Source organism: Pteronotus mesoamericanus, unplaced genomic scaffold (genome assembly GCF_021234165.1).
Source record: "Pteronotus mesoamericanus isolate MK-2021 breed Mesoamerican mustached bat unplaced genomic scaffold, CSHL_Meso_final contig_50, whole genome shotgun sequence".
In the NCBI taxonomy this organism is placed as follows: Eukaryota; Metazoa; Chordata; class Mammalia; order Chiroptera; family Mormoopidae; genus Pteronotus; species Pteronotus mesoamericanus.
In genome coordinates this window covers 18,468,829-18,485,599 of record NW_026555186.1, presented here as the reverse complement: position 1 = coordinate 18,485,599, position 16,771 = coordinate 18,468,829, and the positions used below count along the sequence as shown (strand labels likewise).

The following is a 16,771-nucleotide window of genomic DNA, read 5'->3' as shown; positions in this document are numbered from 1 at the left end:
TGTAGAACAACCATCACTCAGAAACATCAGAAATCAAGTTGAATGGAAGTCTGACAACTATGAAATTGAAGAAACCACATCAAACCAGACTGGTAGGAGGAGAGTGCACACAGAATGGGCTGGCCCCATACCCACGTGGATAAAAATTCAGGAGGAATATCTTGGGAGCAAGGCATCCAGACCAGGGTTCCAGTGCCGGGAAGAAAAGTCCCCACAACTTCTGGCTGCAAAACCCAGCAGGGACTGAGTTGGTGGAGGAGGCTGCTGGAACCCTAACCAGTTGCTCTTGGAGAACCCACACACGGACTCACCTACTCAGACTCCCTGCCTCTGAGTTCCAGCACCAGGTGGCAGCTCAAAGGGCACAGGTGGTATACAGGGAGAGAGTGTAGTGTCTGGCCTCGGGGCAAGCAGAGGCCATTATCCCTTTGCTGAGCCCTCCCCCAACAGAGCGAGTATGCTGGTGCCATATCTGAGACCCCATCAACCTGACTAACACTCTGTGACCCACCCTGGAGATTCACAGAGACTCTGCCCCACCCAATTTACGGACCCACCCAAGCTTCTTTTCCATAAGAATGGCTGGTCTTGGCTCCTAAATCCTATCAAACAAGCAACAGCTGGCTTCAGTGAGCCCCAGAGGCAGCCAGATTACAGTCACAGCTTGGCTTCACCTGGGAATCTCCAAGCCCAGCACAAGTAGCAGCCATCTCAGATTGCTTTGCAGCTCAGCCAGGGTTTCCCAGGCAAAATACAGGTGGGAGTTGACCTTGGCCTGCACCACCCAGGGAAACCCCAGGGCCAACGCCCCTAGTGGACAGCTACAGATAACATTGGAGCACCACCACCCTGCCCGTGCACAGCTGATCCTTCACTGATGGCAAAGGTTGGTGATCAGTGGTCACAGTAGTCCTTGAAGCTGATTGGCCTGGGTAAATCCCTCCCATTGATCTGCCAACAGCAACCAAGGCTCAACTACAAGAGGAGGATGTACTCAGCCCACAAAAAGAGCACACCTCAAGTACCCAGCTTGGGTGATAGGGGAGGCAGTGCCATTGGACCTTACTACATTAGGCCAAACTACCAAGACATGGAGTCAAAGCAGTTCTACCTAGAAACAAACACAAGAAGGCTGCCAAAACGAGGAGACAAAGAAACATGGCCCAAATGAAAGAATAGATTAAAACTCCAGAAAAAGAGCTAAATGAAATGGAGATAAGCAATCTATCAGATGCAGAGTTCAAAGCACTGTTTATAAGGATGCTCAAGGAACTTAGTGAAGACCTCAGCAGCATACAAAGACCTAGTCAAAAATGAAGAATACACTATTGAAATAGAGAACAATTTACAGGGAAACAACAGTAGAATGGATGAAGCTGAGAATCAGATCAATGATTTGGAACACAAAGAAGCAAAAAACAACCATGCAGAAGAACAGGAAGAAAAAAGAATCCAAGAAAATGAGAATAGTATAAACAGCCTCTGGGACAACTTTAAGACATCCAACATTCATCTCACAGGGGTGCAAGAAGGAGAGGAGAAAGAGCAGGAAATTGGAAATCTATCTGAAAAAATAGTAAAAGAAAACTTCCCTAATTTGGTGAAGGAAATAACATGCAAGTTCAGGAAGTCTCAATTATGGATGCAAAGAGGCCCACTCCAAGACACATCATTATTAAAAGGCCAAAGGTTAATGATAAAGAGAGAATCTTTTTTTGTTTGTTTTTAAAGATTTTATTTATTTATTTTTAGAGAGAGGGGAAGGGAGGGAGACAGAGAGGGAGAAAAACATTGACGTGTGAGAGATACCTCAATCGGCTGCCTCTCACCCACAACCAACCGGGGATCTGGTCCACAAACCAGGCATGTGCCCTGACTGGGAACTGAACCAGCAACCTTTCGCTTTGCAGGCCGGCACTCGGACTGCTGAGCCACACCAGCCAGGGCTAAAGAGAGACTCTTAAAAGCAAAAGAAAAGAAGGTAGTTATTGGAAGATGGCCAGATTGTGGGGGGAGGGGTGAATATGGGGGAGAATGGGTGAAGAGATGAGAGGATTAAGAAGTGCAAATAGGTAGTTGCAGAATAGCCATGGGGATGTAAAGTACAGTATGAGAAATGGAGTAGCCAAAGAATTTGTACACATAACCCATGGACAAGAACAATGGTGGGGGAATTGCCTGAGGGAGTAGGGAATGCTGGGTGGAGGAAGGCAAAAGGGGAAAAATCAGGACAACTGTAATAGCATAATCAATAAAATATAATAAAAAAAAAGATTTTGAAGTAGCCCAAGTAAATGAGTGAGTAAAAAAGTTGTGGTACATTTATACAATGGAATACTACTTGGCTGTAAAAACAAAAAGAAGGAAATCTTATCCTTTGTGACAGCACGGATGGACCTGGAGAACATTGTGCTAAGTGAAAGGAGCCAGTCAAAGAAACACAAGTACCATATTATTTCACTTATATGTGGAATCCAATGAACAAAATGAACTAACAAGCAAAACAGAGTCAGATTCATAGACAGAGAGCAAGTTGGCAGCTAGGTGGGGAGTGTTGGGGTGCTGAAAGAATTGCGCAAAGGATAAAGCTAAAAGGAGGAAAAAACTCATGGACTCAAGCAACAGTGTGGTGATGAGCAGGGGAAAATAGGGTAGAGGGAGGTGGAGGTGGAGGAAGGTAAAGGGAGGATAAATAGTGATGGACGGAGACTTGACTTGGGGTGGTGAACATACAATACGGTGTACAGGTGATGCACTGTGGAATTGTGCACCCAAACCTGCACAATTTGTTAACCAGTGTCACCCCAATAGATTCAATGAAAAGGAAAAAATAAAAGAGTGAGTACTAATTTACAAATGGCAAATCATGGAGGAAGTTAAAATAGGCCTACCCTTCAGGAACACAGAGTGGCACCCCCGGTCAGTGCCTCTTAGAGCAAGACATCAGTGACTGTTCCTATGGGGTTCCCGTATTGGAGGAATATATTTCCTAATGTTCTCGATATTTTTTTCTCTAATGTCCCCGGTTGGTAGGTGTATAGGAGCAAGGTAGGAAGGGGGTGGGGAGAAAGGAAAATACATATCCAAGTTAGAGAAACTTCGTGGTGTAAAATCCCAGGGGACGTAAACTAAATTTCACTGGCAACTGCATCCACGGTCAGAACAACAAAAGAAGGTCACTTCCAAAGGAAAATTCCAGTTTCTGGAGTGCCAGGATTAGAAACTCATGGCAACTCGCTTGAAGTTCTAAGGGATGCTCTTCCTCCCCTATTTTCCCAACCCCTAGCCTCAGTCTTAGGCTATATTATATGTGATATTAAGAAAACGATGTCTGAAGACCACATCCTCCACAGGAAAGGCATCACATTACGTTACAGAGGGGCAAACAGAGTCTTTGGAGATAGGCCCGGGTATGAACCCTGACTCTTGCCCCTAGTAGCTGTATGATACAGTCAAGTTATGGAACCTCCCTGAGTTTTAGGGTGCTCATCTGTGATATAAGGACCATAGAACTTACTGTGTGTATTTCTGAGGGGGACTGTAAAGACAGCCATAAATACAAGCCTTTGGAGACACACTGCCCAAATTACCATTTTTCTCTGAGCACTTTCCCGCTACGTAACTTCATGTAAATAGCTAACTTATATGTGCCTCATACCCCCTTATCCATGGTTTCACCTTCTGTGGTTTCACTTACTCACAGTCAACTGTGGTCTGAAACTATTAGATGGAAAATCCCAGAAATAAACAATTCACAAGTTTTAAACTGCTAGTCATTCTAAGTAGTGTGATGAAACCTTGCACCGTCCCGCTCCATCCTGCCTGGGACATGAATCACCCCTTTGTCCAGCATGTCCGCACTGTACATGCTCCTCCCTGTTAGTCACTCAGTAGCCGTCCAGGTTATCAGATTGACTGTTGCAGTACCACAATGCTCATGTTCAAGGAACCCTTATTTTACTTAAGAAGGGTCCCAAAGCGCCAGAGTCGTGATGGTCACAATTTGGATATGCCAAAAAGAAGCCGTGCTTCCTTTAAGTGAAAAGGTGAGAGTTCTTGACTTAACAAGGAAAGAAAAAATACATATATGATGGGGTTGCTAAGATCGACAGAAAGAACAAATCTATTCATGAAATTGCGTAATTCAGAAATTAAACTTTATCATAGGTATGTATGTTGTGAACCCCAAGAAAGAAGATACCTACTAAGAAAGGCTCCAGGTGGCTAACTGGGCTAAAATATTAAAATACAGAGCTTAGCAGAGAGCTACACAGAGGGCTCTCACCCAAACTGTGCTACACAGAGAAGCCTGCACTGAACTGCCTGTCTACACCATGTTTTTGCCAGTTGACTGGCCCTTATAAAATACTTCCTAGAATCATATTTCAACCAATAGGACTTGAGGCTCTTCAATTGGTTCAGTCTGCACAGCTCCAACCCACCAGAGCAGCTCTATTTTGACCATTCAGGACAGTGCCTAAGGACTTGGCGTTCTCATTTGCATGAGGAAAGCCCAATCAGGGACCAGGGGCAGGGACTCCTGTCCTATAAGCCAGCTTCCCTCTGGCTCTGGGAGCCTACTTTCCCTACAAAAGATGGAAGAGTACATCTCACTGGCTGCACTAAAATGGAGTGGAGCAGACCAGTGTGGCACAACACAGACCACACAGAGAGGAGCGGAGCAGAGCAAACCAGACCAGCGAGGAGCAGAGCTGTCTAGCTGGTGAGAGGCTTGGCCCCCGGCTGCCTCACCACCCTGCTGTATCACAGTCACGTTGTTCCACAGCTGGGCTGTTCTCTCTGCTGTGCTGTATCACAATTGAAAAAAGTTTCCTTTTTTACTACACCTCAAACTGAGGATTCCCGTTAGCATGAAATTGGTTCCAAAGACCACCTGTTGACAATGCGTAGGAAAAAATGTTCTTTTTATACATATACATATAAAGCGTTCAGTGCTATCTAAGGTTTCATGCATCCACTGGGGGTCTTAGACTATACGTGCTGTGAATAAAAGGGGGGCTATCATATAGGAGTTTCCTCATTTTTAAAGACAATACCCACCTCTTGTGGTCAGGGACAATAATATCCATCTCGTAAGGTCTTCTAAAAATTAGATGAGCAGCCCAAGTATCCATCAGTAGATGAGTGGATAACAAGCTGTGGTACGTTTACAAAATGGAATACTATGTGGCCGTAAAAAAGAAAAAGGAAATCTTACCTTTCGCGACAGCATGGATGGACCTGGAGAATATTATGTTAAGTGAAATAAGCCAGTTAGAGAAAGACAAGTACTATATGATTTCACTCATATATGTGGAATCTAATGAACAAAGTGAATTAGCAAGCAAAATAGAGACAGACTCACAGATAGAGAGCAGGCTGACAGCTGTTGGGGGGTGGGGGCTGAAGGGGATGGAGGGATTGAGCAAAAAGGAAATAGAAGAGAGTCCATGGACACTGACCGAAGTGCGGTGATTGCCAGGGGCAGGCGGGGTGGGGGCGCTGGAGGAGGGTGCGACGGACAGAGACTTCACGTGGGGTGGGGAACACCCAACACAGCGTATAGATAGGTTGTAGAATTGTGCACTGGGAATTTGTATAATTTTGTTAACCTACTTCACCCCAATAAATTCAATAAAAAGGAAAATAATTAGATGAGATAGTTGGTACACCCCTTAAAGTATCTGGCACACACTAAATACATAATAAGTTCCAGTTCTTTATTATTATTATTAGTGTCATTAAATAACATGTGTAATGTACTAGGCCTTAGCTGAGAAGATATATTCTATAAATTGTTACACTAACTAGTTCAAAAGCTGTAACTGGTTATGTTTTGGTAAATTTTTAATTATTCAAGCTAAATACACAGGCACATTATTTGTAATTTTAAATGTTTTATCAAATTATACATACAGTACAATGCTGGCGTCTTCAGTATAAATTTAATTATATTTACCATTGTTTTTACGTGACTCTAAAAGCTAAGAAGCTTTTTCTGCTGAGTCTGTCAATTAGAAGAAAGATTAATTTATCTAAAAGATGGTTTTATTCAGGAGAAAAAACGAAACGCAATGTTGAATGCACACATTTCAAACCCACAAACAGCACGCATTTTCTCACGTAGTTACCACCACCTTCACGGTCCCTACCCTAAGCAGCCCTCGGGCTCACCGGAGGGGCGCCGGCTGCCGGCCGCTGACACTGTCATAAAAGCGCCCGTGAGTTCAGCCTGTCAGCACCCTGGACTTAGAATCTTAATTTTTCTTTTATTGATTATGTCTTATGGGAAACTCAACAGCTTCTCTTGAAAGAGTTTGACAGACAGATGTTTTGCATCTGAGCGAAGCATAAATACCAACATCTCCGGGCTTTGAAAATTCTTTATTCTGAAAGATTTACAAGCAAATGACAATTCCTCTTAGCAACTCCTCTACCTAGCAGTTGACGTGTTTATTTTGACAATAATTGTAAAGCTGAGTCTGATTTCCCAAAACATTCAAATGTGAAATAGCAGGTACTTTAGAATAGAGGAAACATTATTTTAATATTTTACAACATACATTTTACCAAGAGCAATATAGGTTATCTGTGTGTGAAAAGAAAAGGAAAAAAAAGCTGTGCAGAACACTGATGATGACTCCTATATTTGACTTCATATTTCGGGAGCTAAGTTGTAATAGGAGCCAGAGATTTGAAGTGAGGATTTGGGGTATTTTCTCCAATGCAAGTATCACTTCAAGACAACTTATTTTTCGTGTTAATAATCATCACAGTTTGGACTGCCTACTCTATGATAGACACTGTTCTATGTACATGAGCTCTCCTAGTTTTTATAAAATGTCCTGCCCTGGCTGGTGTGGCTCAGTGGATTGAGTGCCAACCTGCGAACCAAAAGGTCGCTGGTTTGATTCCCAGTCAGGGCACATGCTTGGGTCGGGCGCCAAGTCCCCAGTGGGAGGCATGTGAGAGGCAAGCGCACACTGATGTTTCTCTCCTTCTCTCCTTCCCTTCCACTCTAAAAATAAGTAAAATTTTTTTAAGTCCTATAAAATTGGTATTTCCCATTTTTACCGACAAAGAAATGGGCTGAGAGAGATTTTTGTGTAAACTAACTCATCTTAGTGTGGAAGAGCTGAATTTGAACCCAAGTCTGTCAGACTCTAATACCTAGACTCTTTTCAGTGCACACAGTAACTGTCTCCATTTGCGCCATGCCAGGGACAGTTGGTGTGCTCAGAGTGCCGTGGAAGATTCCAAAGATCCGTTAGGGGAGGGGAGTGGGGAGATAAATGTTTATACAGGGGAGGGCAAAAGTAGGTTAACAATAATACTAAATAATACAATAATGAATAAATAAATAACAATACAAGAATAAACTGTTCCGCTTACTCACAACTATAAAGCTACTTTTGCCCATTTCTATCACATATACACCACAATTCATTAGGGGATCTCCTTGTACTGAAGTTGTATAAAGCTTCAAAACCTCATCAGTGCACAACATTGGAGAGAAGATCATATTGAATTAGGGGAAAGGACAAATTTTAAATTCATTTTAAATAAGATAGATTTTACTTATATGGATTTACTTTATGGATTTCAAAAATGGATTCCCACCAATTCTCTCATTTCATGCTCATAAAACCCTTCAAACTAGGCAGAGTTGGTATTATCAAACTAATTTTACAGTTAAGAAATATAAGAACTGAAAAAGTTCAGCGTCTTGCTGTGTAGTGATAAACCTGCACCTCCCTACTCTGCAGGGTGACCTAACAAATTCTTTCTGACAATTATTGGATAAGAATGATATGTGTTCTTATATTAATTATTCATATATTATAAGCAATTGCCTGAAGTGCTCAAAGATGTATTTCAAATGTTCCCCTTGTAATCTCATTTACATCATTCTTCTGCACTACTTGGCCAGACAGGGTTTGCTAAATGAAGGAAAATTTCTGCCCAGATCCCAATCAAGTTATTATAAAGTCCAAATTAATAGGGTCTAAATAAATAAGAGCTTATTATAGGGCTAAAATCTTATTATGTTATTTGTTTCTATCTTTTTCATTTGCTTCAGCCTCAGTTTGAGTATTTTATCTACTGCATTTTTTTTTCCCTGTTTCCTCACTAGAGAAACTGGGCAAGAGAGGCAAACAAGGAAAGAGTTCCTTGTATAGGAATAAAATGAACAACCTGAAATTACAGAAGGTGGTGGAGGGGCATCTTTTTGGTAATTTATCATCATGTTTAGTGACAGCGATTTGCAATAATAAAGTAACTAATCTTTACTTCTCCTGGGTATATGCTGTGCTTATCGGTTTATGCTTTACTTACATTTTTTTATTACTCCATTTGTTAAATTATTTAAACTTACAAGGCAACCTCTAACTTATTAATAGTAAAGCAGCCTTCTGAAATGGGAGTCATGTAAATAATTATTTCATTTTTTAATCCATATATTTAAGAAACCAAGATTTTTTATCATTTACTCCAGGATTATCGGGGTAAAAAGCCCAAGATCATTCACCTCCCCCCACCTTCTCCTCCTCCCAGGACAGGTAACCCAGCTTGAACTCTAAGGGCTCTGAGAACTTATCTCTCTAAAGTAAACTTTATATAAAAGTCATCTGGGTGGAAGTGTGGTTTTCCTCATGTTGGGTTTCCTGACGCTTTTAAAGGAGTCCTAAGGGATTAAGATGAGTGAGACAGGCCGATAAAATGAATAACCCAGTGCTCTTAGAGGTATTTCTTCCATGATTAAAAAATAATGATTTTTTGTTGTTGTTGTTTGCCAGGTGCAAGCAATAAACACTCCTGGATTCCCTCTGTTCTGTCGTTTCCCTCTAATCTACAAACAGGCCACAAAAGCTTCTCTGTTCCTTCCCTCAGTCGCATTTCTCATTCAGACGTCTTTCCTGTTTGGGGTTTTATTTCTTACTTCCATTTGGTTCTTTCCTTTCCTGTATGGGCCTCTAAATTTGTTTTCAGGCTTCTCACATTTTTCTATTTCTGAATTGTTTCTCTCTACAGGAAACAATCTCCGCATTTCCTTTTTCATTTTGTTCCGTCTTTTTTGTACCTCGTATTATTCATCATCTTTGTTCCTATTTATTTCTCTTCTTCGAGCTCTTATTTCTTTATCTCTGGCCCCTATTTCCTCTCCTTGGTTCTCCTGTTTCCATCACGATGCCCTTTGACCAAACACCCTCTCCCTACTCCCCACTTAAAGGAACTGAAGAACACTCCCGACTAGAATGGAGTGGAAAGGTTAGGAGAGAGAACAGAGGTGGCAGACTGAACCTGGGAAGGGCGTGTTTAGTCCTGTTAAAACCGTCCCCATCCTCTGTTGGTCCCTGGCAGTCTCTTCCACATCTGCATGCATCCCAGCCTGAGAACAAGGCAAAAGCAAAGGAAAGGAAGCCGAGGGAAGTGAAGGTGAGGCCTTAGGGACAGCAGCTGCGGAAGCTGTTTTCAAATGCGGTCAGGTCAGCATTGGCTCAGAAACGACAGAACAGGATTGTGTCTTAAGCCCAGAGCCACTCCGATCGGCTTCCCAGCAAGCCAGAATCCATACGCTCTGGAATCTGAAACTGAAGGTTTAAGGGTGGTCAGAATGTTTCCACTTGACCCTGAATTACTTTAGAGCTACCTGTAGGAGGGTGCTAATGCCAACGACCTCCAGAACAAACATCTCGCTTCACGACTTGGCTGCGACCCAGCCCCTCCCTTGGCATCTTTTATTTTAAAAATATTTCCAGATATGTTTATAAATAAATCACGTCTTTTCGAACCGCCTTGCCTCCACTCAATTGTACAGCAGAGGAAAAATCCGTGACAGTTGACACTGTGGAAAGTTTGCTTCTCTCTTAGCCTTGGGCGAAGGGGGCGGGGGGAAGCAGTAAGTATTTAAAAGCCAGAGGAATGAGAAGCTCTCAGAAAAACAACTTCATCAGCCCAGCAGTAGTAAGACAATCGAAGGTACAAACAACTTGACCTTTCTTCCTTCCCCTGCCGACACCTGGGGTGATGACGCCCTGTGGGTCCTGAAGCGCCCCTGCGGTCAGGAGTTTGGGGACAGCAGGGACCAAGGAGACGTGTTCCTTTGCCCCGTGGAGGGCTGTTGCTGAGGAAGGATGGTGACAGAGCTGACTCCATTTTTCCTTTTTCAGGCAGGTGTCAGTTTGTTGATTTTGAAACCGACTCCCAGGGAAAACACCTCACTGTTCCAATTCTACAAAACAACAACAAACCCTGCACTTTTCACATGCTTTTTTATTTGGACAAAAGGACTCTTTTTTTTTAGGGTGAGGTAAATGGGGGAAGTCACCCTAAATTTGTAACACTGTTTGCTAGCATCCTCTGTGATGGCAGCCCTCCCTGCCTCTCACCCTGGCCTACCCTTCAGACAAAAGCTATGTCTAAAAGAATGAGAGCAAAGGCTCAGGGCTGAGGTCGTCTAACCCAGCACAGACGGAGCATGGGTCTGAGGAGAGGGGTCTGATCCAGGCACAGGACCCCAGGAGTCCTGGTTGCTAACGCGGCTTCAGGCCGGAGGTCTGCCCCTTATGGGGCAAATGGGGGAAATTACCTGCCATCAGAACCTTTTGGTCCAGGGGCTTCTCTTTAATAACATCTGAGGATTTTTGTTTTTATTTTCTGGCTTCAAAAAGATAACAAAAGGATGAGCTGAGAATTGAATCCATATAATAGAACCACACACACAGAAGAATCAATTATATTCTCACAAATACACATACAAAAATGATGCACCGGGGTTCCAATGTCAGTGCTACCTTTTCCCTTCTAAGGAAGCTTTAAAATAAAAAAGAAACAAGAAACAAAAATGAAACGAGAACAAAAAATCCTTGGCCAGATAGGGGCTGGTTCCTGGGGTTCTTGAGATTTTCTGTTTCAGTTTTGTTTGTGAACTCTCCTGCCCCTGATTCCTGTCCCCATGGTTGGCACGAAAAGAAGGGTCGCTGCCTGGTCTCAAGGCATTCATCCCCTTTGGGGAGCCCTCTCGTTGTCTCTGTCTCCTCTTGTTAGAAGGCTGGGCTTGAAGCAGCTGAGCACACAGTGTTAGCTCTTGCACTGAGCCAAGCAAGGGCCCAGGTCAGGACGGCGCGCAGGGCCAGGCTCTGCACTTCTCCTCTCCGTCCTGCCGCAGCGGGAGGGCTTCACTGGCTCCCTGCGTTCCACAGGCCGAGGGGCACCTCTGGGCCCAGTGTCCTAGACCACAGTGGAAAAGCCATGAACTACTGTTAATTATTTTGTTACACAGACAGGCCACACGGGAATAGGCTGAGGTTTCGCCCTTTGTTTTTCTGATCCTTGTTAAGGACACGTGACTTGAGTAGATGTGTTTGTTTCTGCCATGACAAAGTATCACAGACCGGGTGGGTATCTATTTCATAAATAGAAACTTATCCTCTCACAGTTCTGGAGGCTAACAGCCCAAAGTCAAGGTGTTGATGGGCCACGCTCCCTCTGATGGCCCTGGGGAAGGATCTGTTCCAGGCTCTCTCCTGGCTCCTGGTAGCTTTGGGCGTCCCTGGGCTTCTGAATGCAGCACTCCAGTCCTCTGTCCTCTCACCGGGTTCTCCCTGAGTCTTCGCACCTTCTCCCCTCTGTGAGCGTCTGTCTCTGTATCCAAATTTCTCCATTTTATAAGGACAACAGTCATATTGGATAAGAGCCCACCCTAATGGCCTCATTTTAACTTGATTAAATCTGCGAAGACCCTATTTCCAAATAAGGTCACATTCTGAAGTTTGGGGATTAGTACTCCAGAATATCTATTTTGGGGGACACAATCCAGCCAGTAACAATTGCCAACCTTGTTTAAATATTTTCTCAACTTAAAAGAAACTATTCAACTATTCTCTCTCTCTTTTTGTGGGCCAGCACATGCAATGTTTGTAATAACTAGATTCAAACAAACAGCAAAGAACTGCTCCATAGGTTAAATAGTGGCCTTGGCTCTAGAAACCTCTGCTTGACCACTTCCCCTTGTGTGGTCCTGCTCAATCTCCCCTTCCGGTTTCCCTGAGTGAAGTGGGAATCTGATTTGTTCTTTCAACTGAGGTTTCTCTTTTTTAAGCTCCCCTCCAGCACTCGGACACACATGAGTTGCCTTTCCTTTCTGTAATAGTGGCTCTCTCAAGTAACAGGGGGGCAGGTAATACTGGAACAGGTGTCAACACAGGTGCTAAGAGTTGCCCAGTAGCAATTCACACCATTAGTGTGCAGTCATGTTATAAGACTGCGAATCCTTAGGAAAAAAGACACCTACTAAGAAAGGCTCCTGGTGGCTAACTGGGCTCAAATATATTAAAAAACAAACAAAAACAAATAATAGACAAACAAAACAGACCCTAGCAGCCATTTCTACAGAGAGGCCTCTCACATAAACTGCACTTCACAGAGAAGCCTGTGCTGAACTGCCTGTACTATGCTTCTGCCATCTGAGCCAGCCCTTGTAAAGGTTCCCTGGAATCCTGTTTCAGCCAATAGGACTGAGGCTTTCTCCAGCCAATCAGAGCTATGCAGCTCTGACCAATCAGAGTGGCTTTATTCTGACCAATCAGGACAGTGCCTTTTGGACTAGTCAAACTATAAGGATTTGGAATCCTCATTTGCATGAGGACAGACCAATCAGGGATCAGGGGCAGGGACTCTTGTCCACACAAGCCAGCTCCCCTCTGCCTTGGGGAGTGCAGTTTTCTTTCCGGGGAAGAACGGAGACTGTGTCTCCCTGGGTGAGCTGAAACAACAAAGATGTCTCTCCAGAGCAGAGCTGTCTGGCTAGAGGGGGGCCTGGCCCCAGAGCTGTTCTACAGTTGTGCTGTTTTCACAGCAGCGCTGTATCACAACTGAGCTGTCTTGCACTGAATAAAGTTTCCTTCCTCACCGAATCCCAACATGGGGATTTTTGTTGGTACTGAGTTGGCACAAACGATCATCAGTTGACAAGTCTGAAAGTGATATTTAAACCCTGAGATTAAAAGTATTTGAAAGAACAATTTTTGAGGTTGGGTTGTCACAGTATTTTCTTTTTCTTTCTTTATTTTTAAAAAATTTTTATTTATTTATTTTTAGAGAGAAGGGACAGGGAGGGAGAAAGAGGGAAACATTATGTGCCCTGACCAGGGACCAAACCTGCAACTCAGGCACATGCCCTGACTGGGAATTGAACCAGCAACCTTCCGTTTTGTGGAATGACGCTCAACCAACTGAGCCACACTGGTCAGGGCATCACAGAATTTTCTTAATAAAATTAGAGCATATTTGGGTTAATGAACATCTTGGGTTCTCCTAATTTTCTAGGCAACATTCGCAACAAACTTCCGGGTTGTACTGCATTGGTGTGGTTGGTCACCTTTCACTTCCATGGTGCTTCTTCTGCCCCACCAGATTCTCATATCCTCCTTGTGGGGGCGGGGGTGGGCCCCAGGTGGTCTCTGGGAGCACCAGGGTCTGGGGCTCTGGCCCAGGGCTCCTTTCCTTTCAGCTGGCGGCTAGCTCCTCGCACAAACCGGTGGTATGCTAAAACATGTTGATTTCGTTGACAGGTTGGGCTAGTTTTCAGTGTCGTGTTTGGACTTCTGTTTTTGACTTTGATTTTCCAGTTTTTCTAGTTTGGCAAGACTTGGGTAGATAAGTTGGATCCAAGGAGCGATTTCTCGCCTATCCCACTCTGACTACAAAGGCTTCCCTCCTCAAGGTGAAATTTAAATGGGAAATAGGTGAGAGCAAGCATAGAAGATCCAGGTGAGAGACGGAGTCAAACCCTTGTTTTTGCATACAGCAGACAGGAGTGGTTCATGCAAACAAGAGTGGGAGACTGGATATCCTTTTTTTCTTTCTTTCTTTTTTTTTTTTTTTACTTTTTCCCCCAGTTGGGAAAATTTATATTTTTCTTTCTGATAATTTATGAGCCGCATAGAAAATTAAACAGTACAGAAAAGTGAAGTTTTCTGCTATCTCAACACTTCCCTCATGTTGTCTAGGGTGGCCACACTGATGATAGTTCAGGGTATTTCCTTCCAGGCTTTTTAAACACAAACACTACAAAGGTCTGCATCTAGATCTCTATCTAAATAGAATCATTAGCAGGGCCATAGTGTTCTGATTATTTTGTACCTGCTCTTTGTCTTCTTATAGTGCAGATATTTTTCATATCAAAGCATGAAAATGTAATCTATTTTTTTTAAAAGACACATTTCATGTTTTAAAATACAGAAATCTTGCACAGATTCAAACTATACAGAAAGGTATAAAGTAAAAAGCAAGTCTTCCATCCTTTACCTCCAGTACTTTCCCTTGAGTGTAACCATTATAACTATACTAACAGTTTTTATATATCCATCCAAAAATACAATTACTAATGTTTCCATATATGTACATATAGATAACTTTTAGTCTGTTCTGTACCTTGCTTTGTTTATGTAATACACCTTGAAATTTTAAAGAATCAATGTATACAGATATACCTCACTCTTTTAAACAGATGTGTAGTAGCTCATAATATTCAATAATAGCATGAATATACTATTATTTATCAGTTCTCAATTAATGGACATTTAAATTGTTTTAAGATTTTGTACTAAAACAAACAGTGCTAGAATAAGCATCTTTGCACATACATCTCTAGATGCAGAATGAAACGTTGGTGCTCATTTCTCCATACTCTTACCAGCACTTTATTGATTGGTTTATCTTTTACAAAAATTTTTGCCAATTCAATTGGTGATATCTTCCTTTAACTTTCATTTCTTTGATTATTAAGGAAGCTAACCCTATTTTACATGATTTGTTTCCCTGAATTGCCTGATCATGACTTTTGCCTTGATGTTACTGAAGTAACATCTTTTTCTTGTTGATTTGTAAGAGGAGAATTGTATTTCAGATGAAAATGTGCAGATAGGACTCCAATAGTGGATCTAGATTTTTAAAGGCTCACATTCTTTACATATTCATAATTCTCTAATGAACTCAACAGAGACCAGGCTAAAGTTCATATCTGTTAAGGCATTTTTTTTTTCTTAAAATGTAAATCATGTAAAAAAAAAAAGCAGAAATTCATGTTTTTAAAAAAAAGGTACGGAGGAAAGAACAGCTTGTTTTCCAGTGTCTCTTGCTGTTGGGGGAACACTTTCAGGGAGATGGGGAATGTGCTAAGGAAATTCTTATCTATTGAACACACATTCCTCACAAGCAGCTCTTTGCTATCCTATCTTAAGACACACATTAGTAAAAGTAATATCACAATTCTAAGGGACCTCTACTCTTTCTGACTGATTCCCCCTCAGTCAGTCCAAATTATGAGTTTTTTAAATAATACTTAAAAACAGGCCCATTTACAGAGCCAGTGACATCATAACGATCAGCACTGCATTCATTTTCACTCCCTCACACATTTTCCTACTGGATGAGTGGCTTCCTTGTTCAAATATGGAATTCACTGATCATAAAATGGACTTCATCCAGATGCAAAATATGAAAAAATGAACTCATGGGAAATGACCCTTGAAATGTACACCACCCTCAAGGCTTGAAAGGATTTTCTATTTCATCAACTTTAGATGAGCCATAATAATAAAACATAAAATATTATACAAAGACTAGAAAATCAAGAGTCGCATACCTCATAGTCCCTCCTAAGTCTCGTTTTCTTAGCCTCATTCTCAGCACACACAGCCAGTCCACTTGGCCTCTCCCCAGGAATTGCAGCCTTCAGTTGAGCTAAGGGCTCCTTCTCTGTGCTTCTAGAACACTCTGTGATACTTCTGTCTCATCACTTACTGTAAAATTTTGAAATTCTCTGGGAAGTGTCTTTGCCCCACCTTGATCGCCAACTTCATAGGTCAAAGATCACATGATGCCCATCTTTGTGTGCCTGTCCCCTCTCACAGTCCCTGGCTCTTAATGGGTTTTCAAATAATTCCTTGTTTCATTATGCAGTTAATATTTTGAACTATATGGAGAATAGTTTGCTCAGCAGATTGCCCTCCTAACCACCACGACTGCCCCTTCCCCTTTATCCTTGCTCAAAGAGACTTGATTCGGTTTGAAGATTCTTTCTCCACAAAGCTCCGTGCTCAGGAATGAGCCTTTTTCCTGGGCTGGGGTGGGAGCAGAGTGGTGACTGCTCTGGGCAATTTGGCAGTCCCATTCTCCTGGCCTGTGGCCCAATCCTAGCCAAGGAGATCTGAGAGTAAGCCATCTGGGCAGCTTTGGGAAAAGGCTTTTCTTATAATATAGAGAGCTCGCGGGAGAAGACCCCTGTCTTTTACTGGGCATTATTGTATTGCATGGGATATCTGGAATTGTTGCAGACACCTGGCAACAAGAGGACTTGCGCAACCTGCTGCAGACCGCAGAGACATCCCCCACGGCTGCGCTGCAGGGGCCCTGCCTGCAGATTTCACCGAGAGATAATTAACCTCTGAATGTGCCCTCACTGTACATCAGCGCACGATAAAAATGGGGAGAAACCAGAATGGGTATAGGAGCCCTCTCTTGGGGAAAACAGAGCCAAAATCAAAAGTTAAAAGGAATCAGTTCCATCTTATGGTAGAGAAGACTTTGGATAAACCTCATCGCTGTTTTCAAGTTTATAGAAGGTGTCATGGATGAAATATCAAACAGTTATTCCCCATGACTTCTGAAGATGTAACCGGAAGAGGAAAGTGAATTAGAGCAGGAGAGGTTCTAGCTGGATTGAAGCAAGAATTTGCCTGTAGAAATGATAAACCCTGTCATGGGC

General features: G+C 42.7%; 1 protein-coding gene across 1 annotated transcript in view; it reads right to left on the bottom strand.

The window, feature by feature from the left end:
* Positions 1-9,576: 9,576 nt before the first annotated feature.
* Positions 9,577-16,771, bottom strand: part of NDUFAF2 (NADH:ubiquinone oxidoreductase complex assembly factor 2) — a 250,622-nt gene continuing 243,427 nt past the window's right edge. Inside the window, exon 5 of the mRNA XM_054578386.1 lies at positions 9,577-9,593. The gene's annotated coding sequence lies outside the window, so the exon portion shown is untranslated. The remainder of the gene's footprint in view (positions 9,594-16,771) is intronic.